Genomic DNA, 17,894 nt, shown 5'->3' on the forward strand with positions numbered 1-17,894 from the left:
CCCTTATAAATCATTCATATTAAAAAAGAAGACCATCACATCACATTGCACGGACTGGTTGACATCCAATCCCCCTGAATCCATTATCACGTATACGGGCCTTCCTGCAGAGTCTGTGAAACCCATCAGAGGGTTTTTACAGAGGTCAGGAATATGGAATCATTCTGAGGAGGAAAAATCTGAGGTTCCATATTTACATTTACATTAATTTCTGTCTCTGAAGAACTTCTCAACAGGCAGAGTTCACCTTCATGTCAGAGAGGTTCAGTCTCACAATCTGCTCTGTGGTTTTCCATCATGAATGAAACTCATCCTCGAATGAACTGCTCGTTATTTCTGTTTCTGCTGACACATCTGGAGAGCTGAAATCAAAGCTCGTTAAATCCAGCTGTAAAACACCAACGAGGTGATTTCTAATGTTTCCAAAGCAGGTTAACTTTTTATCTTTTTACAATACAACATCCAGATTGTTTACATCATATCTCTGCTGTGTAAACACTTAGTGTTGTTTGGGAAAATTCAATTTATTTATATGACTCAAGGGAGAAAAGGAATAGGAATAAAGTTGCCAATATTTTAAATAATTACTTGTAAATATTGACTTTTTGGTTCTGAGAGTATTTCAAATTTTCATCATGAATATAAACAAAAGATTGATTAAAGAAAACAACAATTTTTTTAACACGACATCTAAATTCAGGGAAAAACATGTTGTGTTGTTCTGTAGATGTAGATTATCACATGTGGTGTTTACTATTTTAATTTCTCTGTTTCTTTTTATAATAATAATAATTATCATTTATTTTTAGTATTATAATTATTGTTCTTTTTTTACCTTTTGTACTTATTTTTTTAATGAACATATTATTTTTATTCTATTCTTACTATAATTTTTTTCTTCTCTATTATTCTTTATTTTGATTTAAATTATTTTAATTTATTATTAGAATTATTTTTTTTACCTTTTGTATTTATTTATTTTTAAAATATTAACCCATTATTTTTATTGTATTTCCATTTTTATTATTTTTTTCCTTCTTTATAATTCTTTTTTTTTATTTTAAATTAATTTGTACTTAAATAGTCACCTATTTATTTTATTGTTTTACAAAAAAAATATAAAAAATATTCTTATTTTCATTTTTATTTAAAATAATTAGCATTTATTATAATTGGTTTTTTTTATCTTTGTACTTGTTTATTTTTTTAATATTAACCCATTATTCTATTGTATTTCTACTATTATTTTTTTCTTCTGTATTATTTCTTTTTTATTTTAAATTATTAGCATTTATTAATATTGCTGTTTTTATTATTCATTTACTTATCTACTTTTTTTCTCCCTTATACAAGAAGAACATCACTTAGCTAAATTGTTAAAATTAATATTTTGTACCTAATGTGTAAAAATTCAAATAAACAGATCTTTGAAAAAAAAAAGAAAACACAAAATATTTCTAAATATTTCAATTTAAATGGATAGAAAATCACAGTTATATAATCATTATTTTTTAAAAACATATATTTTTATCTTTTAGATGAACTGATTGAGTTTTTAATCTTTGAAATATCAGATAAAAGGTTAAAGTTTAACATTAAATGAATCTGATTATTCCAGCAGAAGTCTGGAGTCACATCAAACAATTCAAAGCTTGGCAATGAAACATCAAAATCAAAAAAATTGCCACAAATTTCAGGAATTACTCACATATTTGGCTGAACCTGCAGATTAAATAAAGTCCACATAATATCAACACTCTCAATAAAACCAGGACCTCTCCTCCTCCATGACTCTGCATGAGATGAAATCAGAGCTGCAGAAACAAACGTGTGGAGTAAGCTGAGGAGCGTCTTACCTGCTCAGAGCTGCAGGTGGACGTTCACTCTCAGCAGCTTCTGAAGCCTCTCTGTGTGTGTTTGGGAATCTCTCACAGACTGACCAGCAGCAGAATGGACAGAGAGAGAGAGAGAGAGAGGGAGAAGGAGAGAGAGAGAGAAGGAGAGAGGGGAGGAGAGCTGTAAAATTTTCTCATACTTGAAGAATTTTTCCTCCCTCTCCTCTCTTCCTCTCTCTCTCCTCCTCCTCCTCTTCTCTCTCTCTGATGTAATTCTGTGAGCTTTACAGGTCCCTCCTGGGCGGAGGATCAGCGATGGAAAACATCTGAATTTTTAGATGTTTTTTAACTGGAGCGCCGGGGCCTGAAATCTTAAATGTGTTTTGGACAGTCTCTGTCCTCTGCTGGACTCTTCATGACGTTAGAGAGACTCTCCTCTCTTCCTCCTCTTCCTCCTCTTCCTCCTCCTCTTCTGTCTGATTGTTTTTGTTTGTTGCTCACGTGCTGATGCTGCTGAGGAACCGCTCTCCATCCAGGGTCTGACTTCACTCAGACAGACACTTGGCTGCCTCCTTTGGTCTTGTTTTGATCTGGGACCTCGTTGATTCATGTAAATCTAAAGCAGGACGCAGCAGAGGCTCCACCTGCGTGTGGCGGGGCAGCAGACTGCAGGGTTCTGATGTGATGAGAAAAGCTGCATAAGCAATGGCTGCAGTCACTGTCATGCTGCCCGTTGGTTTGTGGACTTGCTGTTTGGACTCCAGTCCGGCGGTCTGGTTGATTCCTGGAGCCAGAAGGGAACATATTTCAGATGGGAGGGTGGAGCTGGAGAGGTGTGAGGGGCCAAGTTATCAAAGCTGAACAATCTGTCCATGGCTTACATGATATCTGCAGACCAGCCAGTGTTTCCCACAGAGGGGGATTTAATCTGTGACGGTAGCTGACAGAGGTTTTATTATTTATTAGACTTGAAAAGCAAAGAGAGCTGCTGGAACTACAGGGACTCACTGTCTGCTCGCCTACATTAACCACCGTGTAAAGCACAACAAAGATCCTGCCTCTCTATGACAAACACTGAACAAGCTAACATGCTAGAAAGAAGCATTTTCACAATGGAAATGGCGTTTCGCTGCGTTCATTCAGACGAGTTAGCAAGCTTTAAACACTGAATTAAAACTGTGTGCAGCATCAAAGTGCCGGGTTGTTCAGAATCGATACTCCACCACAGATTCAAGCTCTCCAGAATTCAGACAGGCCTACGACCGTTTCAGAGCAACTGGTGTTTTGGTGTTAAGAGTGACCGTGCTATCTGGTGACGTTCGTGACCATGATTGTTGCGATTACACAGCTGTTGAAACATTAAGAGTCCTCATGAATGCTACCTAGTTTATTCTGTAATGTAATATAAAATAAACTCATGAGATGTGTGTTTCATGAAAAACTAAAAGCATTTGTGAGAGGCGCACTCGGCTGACAGTCACCAGTTAACACGGTCACACTTTTCACTGAAACACCAGAGGCACCTGTAGCTGCGAGCTGTTAAATCTCTTCTTTATCTGTCCTCAGTTCATCAGGTCTGACTGTAATTAAATTATATTGACATCAATGAACATCTGAACCCAGTTAACACCGTGAAAAAGTTGGTTTGTGACCAGATAAGACGATTGAGGCGTTGGAGGATGTCTTATTTCTTTTTTTTTTTTTTAAGTTATATTTTTGGCCCTTTTGTCTTTATTGTATAGGACAGCTGAAGAGAGACAGGAAAAGTGGGGAGTAGAGAGCGGGGGGAAGACATGCAGGAAATGGTCGACCGGCCGGGTATTGAACCGGCGACCCCTGCGACGAGGACTGTAGCCTCCTTAGACCGCTAGGCCACCAGCACCCTGGATGTCTTATTTCTATACACAAGTTCCTGTCTTGATATTTGACAGTCTGAACCATAGACTGTAAATAAAAATGGACAGCGTTGCTCCGCCGGTTTTGAAGCCAAAAAACCCCGCTCCAAGGCGCAGCCATTATGCAGCCAGAGTCTGCGCTGTAGAGAATTTCTGTGGTTGCCACGGTAATTTCTGTGTTGCCACGGTAACGAGCTCCACCCTACTGGGTAGCATCACAAGATCCTATGAAGTTTCCCTCTACAGCAGCTGTCAATCAAAGCAAACAGGAAGTAAAACCCTGTTTTTTAACCTCTAATAACCAACGAAGAAGAAACTTTTCAGGAAAAAGAGACCTTGGACACAAAACAGTCAAATAATAACTACATATCACCACAGCATACGGATGGGAGAAACATTCGTACGACGTGTGTTTATGTTTTAAAGTTTGACCGCAGCCTCATTCAAATGAATGGGGGAGACAGAGTTCTTGACCTATACTGCAGCCAGCCACCAGGGGGCAGACGCTTTGGTGGAAGCTTCACCTCCAGCCGAGTGAGCCGCACCCGTGGTCTGTACATGTCCACAGATAATGTAGAGCATGGACTAACTAGTGTGCTTAGTCAGTCTCTGGTGTACACACTGGTTTCAGATTGTGGTTTTGATGGTTAAGTCTCTTGCGTAGCTTTGAAAACTATTGTACTCCACAGTCCTTCCGTTGCCAGGATGCGCGCGCAGTCGTAACTGTTTACAAACAGTAAAGGGGTCAACGGGGACTGACTCGCTTTTGGAGCCAGCCCCAAGTGGCCAATTGAGGAACTGCATTTTTTTTGCAGCTCAGGTTTTAATAAAAGGTTTTTATTATCAAAAACATATTTACACAAATAAAGATTTAAAGTTACATTTTCTCATGATTCTCTTTGGACCTTCACTACTTGTTTTTTTTGTTGCATTAAATTAAACATCTTTCTGTGTTTTGTCGTCTCTGTTCCAACTTCTTTAAAAAGAGTTGCTGGGATAAAATTCTAAATGAGCATTTATTTTTTTATAAAACTTTTCAGTTTCAACATTTAAGATGTTGTCTTTGAATTATCTTCAATTGAATAAAGCGTCTAAATGATTTCCAAAATATCAAAATCCAAACTTTCAAGGATTCTGTGTTGTATATAGATATCTGAAAATCAAAACATGCCCAGGACAAACCGTTTCCAGAAGCTGGATGCACTTTAAAAAAGAAGAACACTATCTGAACCTCGATCCCAGCGTCCTGGAACACTCTCCAGAGTTTCCAGCCAGCTCTGCCAGGATTAGACAATTCTCACTAAGTTGAACCAAACAGGGCACAGAGCTACCTGCAGCAGGAACTCATCACTCACGTCCAGAGTCAGTAACTCATCCCCTCTTCCCACAGTCCTCTGGATGACCCCGCGTGAACCGCCTGGATCCTTTGTCTCGCCGTGACTCGTCTTCAAAGCGTCTCTGCCGGACTGCTGAACTCTGCCTTTGAACGACAGACGACGATAAACTCAATTTATTCCCGTTTAGACAGACGGTGTAAAAAGACGGATTCAGCATCTGAGTCCACCTCTGAACACACGCGCTCACTGATTCCTGTCCATGTTTGACATGCTGCACCGAGCAACCGGCTAACAGGAGAATAAATAAGACTATCTGATGTTCAGTGGATTTATTGATCTCTTTATCTGCTGAAATAAAAACAGTGAAGCTGTAATATTTCTAAATCATGTGCCCAGGATCAACATCTGCTGATTTTTTTACTTTCACATGCAGGTTTTGATATTTTAGTTTAGTGAAGATTCTGATCTAACTCTGCAGAGAATATATGAACCTTTACAAACGTCCAAAAACAGAACGCCATCAGGTCCTGGTTCATAAAATCATCTAGATATGCATGCAGCAGGGTTTAATCCTGGACGAGGTACCAGGATTTCTCTGATTGACACCAACTACCAACAGGCGGTCTTCATATGTTGAGCTGAAATCAAGCTAACTACAGCCCTGAGAACCCATACGAGCACATTAAACTGTTATTTTATTGTATTGGACACTTTGGAAGGATGTCAAAATAACTGCATCGTGTAGACTCTTAATAAGAATAATTCTTTATACAAGTCGGTCTAGAAGACAATAAACAAAAAAAGAGGCAACCTCCGGTCTTAAAATATGAAACCCAAACTGCAGTTCCTTGAGCGTCCACTAGAGGCTGGCTACAGAAACACCAGAAACCACATACACATCCATTCAAAGAAGACGATCTTTACAGCAGAAATAAACATGTTTACAGCCTGGTTCAAAAAACAGTTTATGTCTGAGGAGCTCTTTTCTCTATTGAAGTGATAGAGGTAATGGTCATGACCCAGTCTTGATCCCTAAATGTCTTGGTCTTGACTCGGTCTCGATCCCTAAATTTCTTGGTCTTGACTTGGTCTCGATCCCTAAATGTCTTGGTCTTGACTCGGTCTCGATCCCTAAATGTCTTGTTCTCTGTCGCCAAATGTCTTGGTCTTGACTCGGTCTCGATCCCTAAATGTCTTGGTCTTGACTCGGTCTCGATCCCTAAATGTCTTGGTCTTGACTCGATCTTGACCCCTAAATGTCTTGGTCTTGACTCGGTCTCGATCCCTAAATGTCTTGGTCTTGACTCGGTCTCGATCCCTAAATGTCTTGGTCTTGACTCGGTCTCGATCCCTAAATGTCTTGTTCTCTGTCCCTAAATGTCTTGGTCTTGACTCGATCTTGACCCCTAAATGTCTTGGTCTCGATCCCTAAATGTCTTGGTCTCTGTCCCTAAATGTCTTGGTCTTGACTCAGTTTTGATTCCACATGGATCCCTAAATGTCTTGGTCTTGACTCGGTCTTGATCCCTAAATGTCTTGGTCTTGACTCGGTCTCGATCCCTAAATGTCTTGGTCTTGACTCGGTCCTGATCCCTAACTGTCTTGGTCTTGACCTGGTCTTGATCCCTTAATGTCTTGGTCTTGACTCAGACAACCCATTAATGTCTTGGTCTTGACTCGGTCTCGACCCCTAAATGTTTTGGTCCTTTATAACTCATTATTTTCGAAGATGTTAAACCTATGAGTTTTGCCCAAATAAGGGCGTGGCTGACTTGATTGACAGGCGGGAACACTGTTCTGCTGTTAGTGAGGAGGCTAAAGGCCCGCCTCTTTACCTCACACTAGATCAACAGAAGTTAGGTTGAGTTCAGAATTTCCAATATGGCACCCACCGACGACCGGCTTCAAAACAGCGCTTCAGAACGGAGACTACGTCCATTTATTATACAGTCTATGGTTTTGATAAACTAATTCTACTGCAAACTTAGGATGTTACTTTTTCTGCACATGTAAAGTTTGCTTTGATCGGGCTTCGAGCAAACCGGCAGACATGAATCAGTTTTATAAAATGTGACCAAAGAAGCTGAAATGTAAAACTTCAGAGCCGTTCGTTGGAGACTGAAGCCTGTCAAGTTTATGAACCCTCAACTTTACAACCTGGGTCTAAACTCTGACTGACCTCTGCCTCCTGACACTCAGTCTGTCCTGGTTTGAATCACTGTTTCATAACTTTGCTCCTTCTTTACACATAGCTTCAAATCCAGCATTCACTACATCTCGTCTTGTTGGCGAGGTGAAACGGATTCCCCGGTTCATGTGTTCTCCGTCGTTGCCTGCAGTAAGAGAGACGCAGACTGCTCACTAATCAGAAGCTGAAGGCCAATCAAGTTTACTATCAGGTTTACAGCCGGCCCTAAAGCCTGTCAGACCTCCTCCGGGGTGAAGAAACTCTCACCGCTCCCCTGGGCGTCCCAGCTCGCCGCTCATAACGCCGAAGCTGGCACGCCACGCTTCAAACTTCACTCGGAGGGGATTTACTGCGTCTTACTAAGTATGATTATGTCCCACTTTTACAACCTGCTTAAAAACCGTCTGTGACCCAGCAAACTGAACGCTGACAGCAGCATTTTTCATTGAGGAAGCAAAATTGGACAGAACACCGGCCTGGACATTTCCTGGTGTGAGCTCGCCAACCTTTCACCTGAAATTATACGAAGGGAGCTTGTAGGAAATATCGCAAGTAGGGGTTAAACGATTCATCTACTACATTGGTGTATCGATTTATATTCCTATGATCCGACTACATCGATCTGTGCTCGGCTAATTGGCCTTCCAGACGACATATATATCGATCTAACATCGTTTTAAAAGGTAATATGTTGCAGAAACCCTCCTCCACGCCTTCATAACCTCCAGACTGGATTATTGCAACAGCATTCTTTACGGCCTCCCCTCCACCCACCTCAAAAAACTTCAATATGTCCAAAACTCAGCTGCCCGTTTACTCACCCAGAGCCCACATCACACCCATCCTTCAGCACCTCCACTGGCTCTCCATTCAGCACCGAATCCACTTCAAGATCCTGCTCATCAGCTACAAAGCCCTCAATAACCTCGCCCCCTCTTACCTGACCAACCTCCTCAAACGCCACTCCCCATCTCGCCGCCTCAGATCATCAGATGCCAACCTCCTGTCCCCCTATCACCAAGTCCAAGCACCGCACCTTGGGGGGACAGAGCCTTTACCATCGCTGCCCCCCACTCTCTGGAACTCTCTCCCTCCACACATCCTCAACTCTGACTCTCTGACTCTCTTTCAAAAACCACCTCAAGACCTACCTGTTCCAAAAAGCATACCACACATGACCTCTGACCCCGCCCCACCTCTGTCCCTGTTTTGTTTGTTTTTATTTATGTGTTTTATTTTCTTTCTTTAGTTTTCATCTTATGTAAAGCCACTTTGAGTACTGAGAAAAGCGCTTTATAAATTCTATGAATTATTATTATTATTATTATTATTATTAACATGTCTGTGACGTCATCGCCACGCGCCAGCAGACAACAAAACATAAACATGGCGGACGGCAGAGGAGAAGCCGATGAGCCAGAAACGATCAAGCCACCATTGCGGTCCAGTGTGTGGAAACACTTTGGCTTTTCAGAGACGGAGATGTTTCTTAATAAGTCGCTCGCTGTTTGTAGGATATGTAAAGGTCAAGTAAAGTTACCACGGCAACATGACACATCTATCCAACCCACCTACTAAGGTGCCATGGGATTTCACACAACGCCAGACGTCCAGGCGCCTCTTGAAGCGTTCATCAAGGTCACATCAGCTCTGCATCACGGCAACAACAGGACTCTAGGACTGTCCAGTATCAAGGGATTTATCTCTCAGTCACACTGGTTGAACTTTTGGCTTCGGATCGTATCGTTCTAAATGAACCAATATCGTCCTTTATTCGTATCGGCAAACCACGAATCATGATACGAATCGAATCGCTGTTAAAAAGAATCGTTACACCCCTGATTGCGAGTGATGTCAAGGTAAAGAATTTGACTCTTCGTGTTCAACAGTCGGGCTTCAGATTTTCTTGAAGGAGCTCAGATCAACAGCAGAGTCAAAGAAGAAGAGGCAACTCCTCAAAGCTAGGAGTTCTGCAAAATGAGGCGCATTAAGGGGCGTGGTCTATTTGACTGACAGGTGGGTGTCATGTTGCTGATTTCAAAGTGGCTAAGCTGTAGCTTTAACTCCGCCTCTTTGCAGGTCTTAATCAAAAGTCACGGCCAAATTCCACCAGATCCATCTCTGATCCGTCACAGCTCTGGATCTGATCGGTTTCTATTCTAGTCAATGTGTTGACTTCCACTGGATCCGCTCCGTTGCCGAGTCCAGTCCGGCAGGTCGGAGTCCTCTGGATCGGATGCACTAGACTTCTATTTGTGCTGGATGCCGGAGCATGACGCATCAATCTCAACAGAGCAGATGGAGCGGGACAGGAAGTCAGGTTTCACCAAAACAACAGGAAAACATCCGGTTAATTTTCAGAATAAAAGACTCTGTGTTATCACCAGATCGTATTTCACTTAACTACAACAACAAACCAAAGTCATGATGAGCGGAGACAGGCCTGGAGTCAACAGGTCAGAGGTTTTCAGAGGACCAGGTAGACAACATGGATGAGGAGAGGAGGAGGAGGAGGATCCTTGATTCAGGGATTACTGCAGGAAAACCTCGGTCACAAGAGCGTCTGGCTCTGACTCTTTTTAAACCTTATCTCTGGGAGAACTCTCGTTTCCCCCTCTGGCCTTGTGCGTCTCACACCGCAGAGATAATCACCTTAACCACTCTCTTTAACTACCTGGCTCAGAAGCCTTTAGTTTGCCCCGCTGGACTCATCAACAGCACTTTCACTGCCTCTGTGGGAGCCCCCGAATGCCTCAGAAACCAGGAACACATGCACGATGAAGCCAGGCCTAATTGCCCCATGTGAGCCTGAAGTCTGTGGGAGCCGGAGAGCAGAGCCGGAGAGCAGAGCCTGAAAATAACGAGTGCGTGGATCTTGTAAAGCTGGAGAACGGCTAATTGAAGTGGACACTTACTTCTTGATAGTCCTGTCAATAACTCTGACTGAGTTTGTGTGAGACCAGGAGAACCAGGTCCACTGTGGGTAATTGGTTGTTTCTTTCCACTGAGCTTTCAGGCTGTTTCTGACCCACAGAGGGCTCTGCTTTCACTCAGACTTCAGACTCAGTGTAGACCTCTGACTTATGCACATCGTTTAAACGCTGATTATTATAATGACTAAATATTGAACAGAAGCTCCGTCATATAATGATTCATCCAAATATCTGACTGAAGAATATGAAAGGCCTTTAAATGGACGAGAGATGAGATCGAGACCTTAAATAAGAGATCAGTCTTGGTCTCCGGACCTCTTATTCAAGGTCTCAGTCTCATCTTGGAATCTGATGCGTTTTACTCGGACCTGTCTCGTTCTCTGTCTGGACGTATTCTAAATCAAGACCCGTAGAGAAACACTGATGGACTCTGTGTCCCTGTCATTACTGTGATAAGAGATCCCTAAATGTCTCAGTTTCCATCCCTAAATGTCTTGGTCTCGATCCCTAAATGTCTTGGTCTTGACATGGTCTTGATCCCTAAATGTCTTGGTCTTGACTTGGTCTCGATCCCTAAATATCTTGGTCTTGACTCGGTCTTGATCCCTAAATGTCTTGGTCTCTGTCCCTAAATGTCTTAGTCTTGATTCAGTCTCGACCCCTAAATGTCTTGGTCTCAATCCCTAAATATCTTGGTCTTGACTCGGTCTCGATCCCTAAATGTCTTGTTCGCTGTCCCTATATGTCTTGGTCTTGACTCGGTCTTGATCCCTGGATTGTCTTGGTCTTGACTCTGCATGGATTCCTAAATATCTTGGTCTTGACTCAGTCTTGATCCCTGAATGTCTTGTTCTCTGTTCCTAAATGTCTTGGTCTTGACTCGGTCTCGATCCCTGAATGTCTTGTTCTCTGTCCCTAAATGTTTTGGTCTTTGACTCGGTCTCGATCCCTGGATTGTCTTGGTCTTGACTTGGTCTCAATCCCTGGAATGTCTTGGTCTTGACTCTGCATGGATTCCTAAATGTCTTGGTCTTGACTCGGTCTTGATCTCTAAATGTCTTGGTCTTGACTAGGTCTTGATCTCTAAATGTTTTGGTCTTGACTCGGTCTCGATCCCTGGATTGTCTTGGTCTTGACTCTGCATGGATTCCTAAATGTCTTGGTCTTGACTCTTCATGGATTCCTAAATGTCTTGGTCTTGACTCTGCATGGATTCCTAAATGTCATGTGGTTCAGCTGTCCCAGCCTGTTTGAAGGAAACGCTGTAAACCTCAACATCTCCTCTGTTTCCTCACATTAGGAGTAATATGAACAGCACATCGTTAGAGGAGCAGTCATTTAAATTGTCAGACTCCTGGAATTAAACCAGCAACCTCCAAAACCTCTCCTTCTCCTCAAACTCATACACAGTCCCCAACAAGAGGACCTCAAGATGGACCAGTTAGTTCAAGAGTAAGATGATCTTTTAATCCAGGCACAGCTGTTGCATCACTCTCTACACGTCCTCCAGTTTCTAAATTGAGCGGTTTGTGACTTCACGCTCTCGTCCTGTGAGGAGGATTCATCCCCTGTTCATTTGTTTTCCTTGATATGTTAGTTTCTCCTCCCTCCTCCTCTTCATCAGCACTACATTACTCTTCCTTAAACTCACTTCAACCCCGGGTCTGATCCCTGCTGTCGCTTTTGAGGAAGACGAACTTCAATATGTCGACTTTTTTCAGAGAGAGAAGAGAAGAAGAGGAAGAGGAGGGGAAAATCTGTTACACTCGTTTTACTGCTGTAGAAGTGCAGACCTCTGAATCCTGCGTGAGTGTCAGCATTGGTCCAAATCTAGCAATCAAAGCTGTGTGTGTGTGTGTGTGTGTGTGTGTGTGTGTGTGACACCGCGTACTGTGTGTGCTATTAACAGCTCATTTCTTTGTCTGCTGGGTCAGGGTTTCATCATAAAACTGCTATCAGAGTATTTCCCTTCTGTGTGTGTGTGTGTGTGTGTGTGTGTGTGTGTGTGTGTGTGTGTGTGCAGTAACCTGAGTATGGGCGGCCATGCTGAGCAGGTGGGAGGCCGAAATTCTTCCAGGCGTCACCTCTTAAGCTCCCTCTCCTCTTCAGGAACGTTTCCTGAAACCAAAAGGAGGAGAAGAAAAGATAAGTCAGGATAAACACCTCCTTTATTAGAAAAATGCAAAACTGGAGACACAGCAGAGGACAGGTGGAGGCCTGCAGCGAGTTCAACATCCCAGGTTCACTTTGAGTTCCCTGGTTTCACTCCCCTCTGCTCTTCATCAGCTCACAGACCTCTGTGATCAAGTGAAGGACTCACTCTTTACCCCCTTTGTAGACCCTAAACCCAGAGTTAACCCTGAAGTTATCTTTAAAGCCACAAATCCTGCTGTTGCAGTGCATTGTGGTACATGTAGTATCGATTGTGTGCGGGCTAGATAGCCTGTCTAAAAGTAGTATGGGAGGTCGAGCCTTCAGTTATCAGGCCCCTCTCCTTTGGAATCATCTACCAGTCAGGGTCCGGGAGGCAGACACCCTCTCTACTTTTAAGAGTAGGCTTCAAACTTTCCTTTTTGATAAAGCTTATAGTTAGAGCTGGATCAGGCTTGGACCAGGTCTTAGTTCTGCTGCTATAGGCTTAAACTGACACACTGGGATCCTGTCTTTCCCTCTCTCTCCTCTCTCTGCCTGTCTCTCACTTTAACTCTTCCTGTCCCATTAAAGTTACTAACCATAGACCTTTCTGGAGTCCCTGAGCTCCCTTGTCTCGTAGGTTCCTCTGGATCTCTGCTGTAGATTCCTTTTTTGGGGTCTGTTATTCATTCATCCATCCTTCCATCCTTCCTTCCTTCCTTCCATCCTTCCTTCCTTCCTTCCTTCCTTCCTTCCTTCCTTCCTTCCTTCCTTCCTTCCTTCCTTCCTTCCTTCCTTCCTTCCTTTCTTTTATTCTTTCATTCCTTTCATTCTTCCTTCACTTCTCTCTTTTCTTCTGCCTTTCCTTTCTTTCTTTCTTCATCCTTCATGTCTCCTTTTCTTACTCCGTCCTTTCCTTCTATCATTTCTTCACCATGTATTCTCCTCTTTTTCTTTCTTCTGGTCTCCCTCTCTTCTCTTTTTTCTTAGACCTTTTTCCTCTTTACTTTCCTTCCTTCTTTCTCTCCTCCTTTCCTTTCTTTCTTTCCTTCCTTTGTTTCTTATTTATTTTATACCTTTGTTTCTTTCTTTCTTTTCTGTTCTTCTTTCTTTCATTCTCTCTTTTATTCCTTTTTCCTTCCTTCCTTCTTTCCTGCTGTCTTTTTTTCTCTCTTTGTTCTTTCCATGTTTCTTCATCCTTCATGTCTCCTTTTCTTATCCCGTCCTTTCCTTCTGTCATTCCTTCACCATTTCTTCTCCTCTTTTTCTTTCTTCTGGTCTCCCTCTCTTCTCTCTTTTCTTAGACCTTTCTGGAGTCCCTGAGCTCCCTTGTCTCGTAGGTTCCTCTGGATCTCTGCTGCTGTGGACGTGGTCCAGACTCCAGCTGCTACAACTACTACTATCCATCTCCCCACTATCATCTCTCTCTCTCTTCACCTCCCTCTATCCCTCTCTCTAACATGAGTCTGGTCCTGCTGGAGGTTTCTGCCTGTTAAAGGAAGTTTGTCCTTGCCACTGTAACTTGCTAAATGCTGCAAAGTGCTCTGCTCATGGTGGATTAAGATGAGATCAGACTGAGTCCTGTCTGGAAGAGGGGACTGGATCTGATCCGGTCTTGATGTTGGGTCTTTGTAGATAATAGAACATAGAGGACATTCTTGAAAAGAAGAAAGTAAAGGGACGAGTCGTCTGAAGAGGAACAGAGAGAATAGCGGAGGTGAAGTCATAACGACAGCAGAGGAAATAGGTCATTAGGAAAGAGCAGAGGTGGTTACATCAGACCTTAGAGGAGAAGGAGGGAAGAGGGTGATCGAAGAGAAGGCTGAGAGAGAAGAGAGGGAAAGAGTCATTAGAGGAGGTTTGTGGGGATGTTTCTGCCAAAGAGCTGACACGTTCACAAACACCCGCCAAGACTCAGAGAGTTCAGAGTGTGAATGAGCGAGTGAGCAGCTCTGAAACAGCGATATCTCCTCTCCTGTGGGTCGTTTCTTTTACATCAGACGTCCATTAAAGTCCACTGAAGAAGGGCCTTTGAAGGGGATTTCATGAGTAGGTGGTCTCTGCTGAGTGAAGAGAACCGTCAGTCACAGTGATCACTGTGGGTTTCACTTCTACACCAGCGTTGGTATAAAAAGCCGCTCCGTGGTCGGCGGTTTACAGAGTGAGGTTTCGTTTCCTGACTTCCTGCCTGCTGTGCATTCACTACTCGAAAACAAACCACCAGCAGCAGCAGCAGCCGCAGCGGTTGAATGATTCACAGCCTCTCCCCACTTTAACCACAGAACCACATCAGAGCAGCGAGAGGAGACGCTGCACAGAGAGTGTTTCTGTAAACTGATACAGACCTCACTTAAGGAGCACAGGTCTCAGCGTGTGGACGGCGAGAGAGAAAGAAACTCCCCTTAAATCACCTTCTGATTCCACTTTGGGCACACTCAGGATGTCGAAGCCGTTCACTTCCTCCTCGTTTAAACTGAAATTTGAATTCTGATGCACCACCGGCCTCCGCTCCTCCTCGCAGGTGGACGTCCACATGCTTCTGTGGAGTCGTTATCAGGGATGGGCATTTCAAGCCAAACGTGTGACGTGTGATCAGTTTGCCTCTGGTGTTGCTCATGTTAGTGAAAGTTAATAACCGTCGTCAAGGGGTTTGGACCAATCAGAATCAAGCACAATCGGAAGATCAGTAATACCTCTCTTCGACCAACGTGAACCGGGTTGTATTTCCAGGCTGGTGCTGGCACTGGTTGCACTCGCGAACCAACACAGCACCCGTTTGTTTTTCCGCCCGCTCAAGCCAGTGGAAGAGGCACGCCATGACCATAGACTGTACAGTCATGGCCAAAAGTTTTGAGAATGACACAACTATTAATTTTCACAAAGTCTGCTGTTTCAGTTTTTATAATGGCAATTTGCATATACTCCAGAATGTTATGAGGAGTGATCAGCTCAACTGCAATTAATTGTAAAGTCCCTCTTTGCCTTGAAAATGAACTTTATCACCAAAAACACATTTCCACTGCATTTCAGCCCTGCCACAAAAGGACCAGCTAACATCATTTCAATGACACACAGGTGTCACACACATTAACACAGGTGTGGGTGTTGATGAGGACAAGGCTGGCGATCAATCTGTCATGATTGAGTGACTGGACACTTTAAAAGGAAGATGGTGCATGACACCATTGTTCCTCATCTGTTAGCCATGGTTACCTGCAAGGAAACACGTGCAGCCATCATTGCATTGCACAAAAAGGGCCTAACAGGGAAGTTTATAGCAGCAAGTAAGATTGCACCTCAGTCAACCATCTATCCAATTATCAAGAACTTCAAGGAGAGAGGTTCAATTGTTGCCAAACAGGCTCCAGGGCGCCCAAGAAAGTCCAGCAAGCGCCAGGACCGTCTCCTGAAGGTGTTACAGCTGCGGGATCGGGCCACCACCAGTGCAGAGCTTGCTCAGGAATGGCAGCAGGCAGGTGTGAGGCAAAGACTTTTGGAGGAAGGCCTGGTGTCAAGGAGGGCAGCAAAGAAGCCACTTCTCTCCAGTAAAAACATCAGGGACAGACTGATATTCTGCAGAAGGTACAGGGACTGGACTGCTGAGGACTGGGGTAAAGTCATTTTCTCTGATGAATCCCCTTTCCGATTGTTTGGGGCATCTGGAGGAAGGCTTGTTCGGAGAAGACGAGGTGAGCGCTACCATCGGTCCTGTCTCTTGCCAACAGTGAAGCATCCTGAGACCATTCATGTGTGGGGTTGCTTTTCGGTCAAGGGAGTGGGCTCTCTCACAATCTTGCCTAAAAACACAGCCATGAATAAAGAATGGTACCAGAACGTCCTCCGAGAGCAACTTCTCCCAACCATCCAAGGGCAGTTTGGTGATGAAGAATGCCTTTTCCAGCATGATGGAGCACCTTGCCATAAAGCAAAAGTCATAACAAAATGGCTCGGGGAACAAAACATTAAGATTTTGGGCCCTTGGCCAGGAAACTCCCCAGATCTTAATCCCATTGAGAACTTGTGGTCAATCCTCAAGAGGCGGGTGGACAATCAAAAACCCACAAATTCTGACAAACTCCAAGCATTGATTATGCAAGAATGGACTGCCATCAGTCAGGATTTGGTCCAGAAGTTGATTGACAGCATGCCAGGGAGAATTGCAGAGGTCTTGAAAAAGAAGGGTCAACACTGCAAATATTGACTTATTGCATGAATTCTGTGTAATTCTCAGTAAAAGCTTTTGATACTTATGAAATGCTTCTAATTGTATTTCATTATACCATAGAAACATCTGACAAAAACACCTAAAAACCCTGAAGCAGCAGACTTTGTGAAAATGTAATATTTGTGTCATTCTCAAAACTTTTGGCCATGACTGTATAAATATGGACGTAGTATCCGTGACGTCACCCGTCTGTTCCTGAGAGCTGTTTTGAAGCCAATCGATGGCAGCAGCCATATTGGAAATGTTGAACTCAATCAGGCAGAGTGTGACGTAAAGGGGCGGAGTTTGAGCCTCCTAGCCAATAGCTATGCGTTCCCGACAGGGAGTCAAGTTAGTCATGTCCTTATTTGGGCAAAAACTCCTAATCTTAATATCTTCTGAACCATCACATTAGAGAAAAAAGGTTGCCGCTTGGTCATGACGTCAGATTTACATGACCACTTTTTCCAGCAGCGCTAGCGCGAACTTTCCCCTCACAACAACAACAACGATGGCGGACAACGGTAGCTTGTCTCCTCGGCCGACCGCTGCTTTGCCTTTGAATCCATTAGTCTCTTTTATTTGTACGCTGCAGGACGATGGCAGAAACATGTTGGGTTTGTGTTTTTGATCATGGCAACCTCGGCCCCTCGCCCCTGATGTAAGCGGTTCGACGTTCTAGACCAGCAAAGAGTTGGAGCCGCTCTGGAACTTGTTGTCCCGGCTGAGAGTCGGTTCACTCTCAGTCGAAACACGAAAAACCGCATCTCAATTGAGCGTCGGCTCCGAACCGGCCCAGAAACTGCCTCGATCAAAAAGGGGTCCAAGAAAGCCGGGTGATAATACTTCAATAACAGCTGTTACTGTGGCAAACTGACCAATCAGAGTCAAGTATGTAACACAGACATACGACGATAAGGAAGAACTGGTGCACACTTTTCCTTTACGAGGAAGATGACCCTCATCTTTGCAAACATGACTGACTTTCTACACTTTGGTGAAGGAAGCCCAGTGATACCTGCAGGGAGCAGTGCAGTAAAGACCCTCAGACACATAAACCATGTTTTATCCGTACATACATGTACAGTAATGAATCCGTCTGAGTGCTGGTGTGTGTTTGTAAGAGTCTTTATTGTGTTTGTTCTGAGTCTGCTGTGAAATACGACCAAACGTCCAGACTGAGAATCTATTAGAGGCGAGGGGATCCAGCTCGCTCCCCGTTCTACGTAGGACTCCAACGCAGAGCGACTGCAGCATTACCTCAGGAGGGATCAGGTTTTCATTAGAGTGTAGCTCATGGACAACGGGACCGCCAGGACCCCTGCATGCATGTGTGTGTGTGTGTCTCCTGCCTTGCTCTCCTCTGGAT

General features: G+C 43.7%; 1 protein-coding gene across 4 annotated transcripts in view; it reads right to left on the reverse strand.

The window, feature by feature from the left end:
- LOC117828087 (tenascin-like) overlaps positions 1-17,894 on the reverse strand; it is a 114,572-nt gene that overhangs the window by 70,821 nt on the left and 25,857 nt on the right. For all 4 annotated transcript variants that reach the window (XM_034705075.1, XM_034705073.1, XM_034705074.1 and 1 more), the window contains 2 exons: positions 12,216-12,306; positions 1,857-2,619 (listed from right to left, as the gene is read on the reverse strand). The gene's annotated coding sequence lies outside the window, so the exon portion shown is untranslated. The remainder of the gene's footprint in view (positions 1-1,856; positions 2,620-12,215; positions 12,307-17,894) is intronic.

This window comes from Notolabrus celidotus, chromosome 16 (genome assembly GCF_009762535.1).
Source record: "Notolabrus celidotus isolate fNotCel1 chromosome 16, fNotCel1.pri, whole genome shotgun sequence".
NCBI lineage: Eukaryota > Metazoa > Chordata > Actinopteri > Labriformes > Labridae > Notolabrus > Notolabrus celidotus.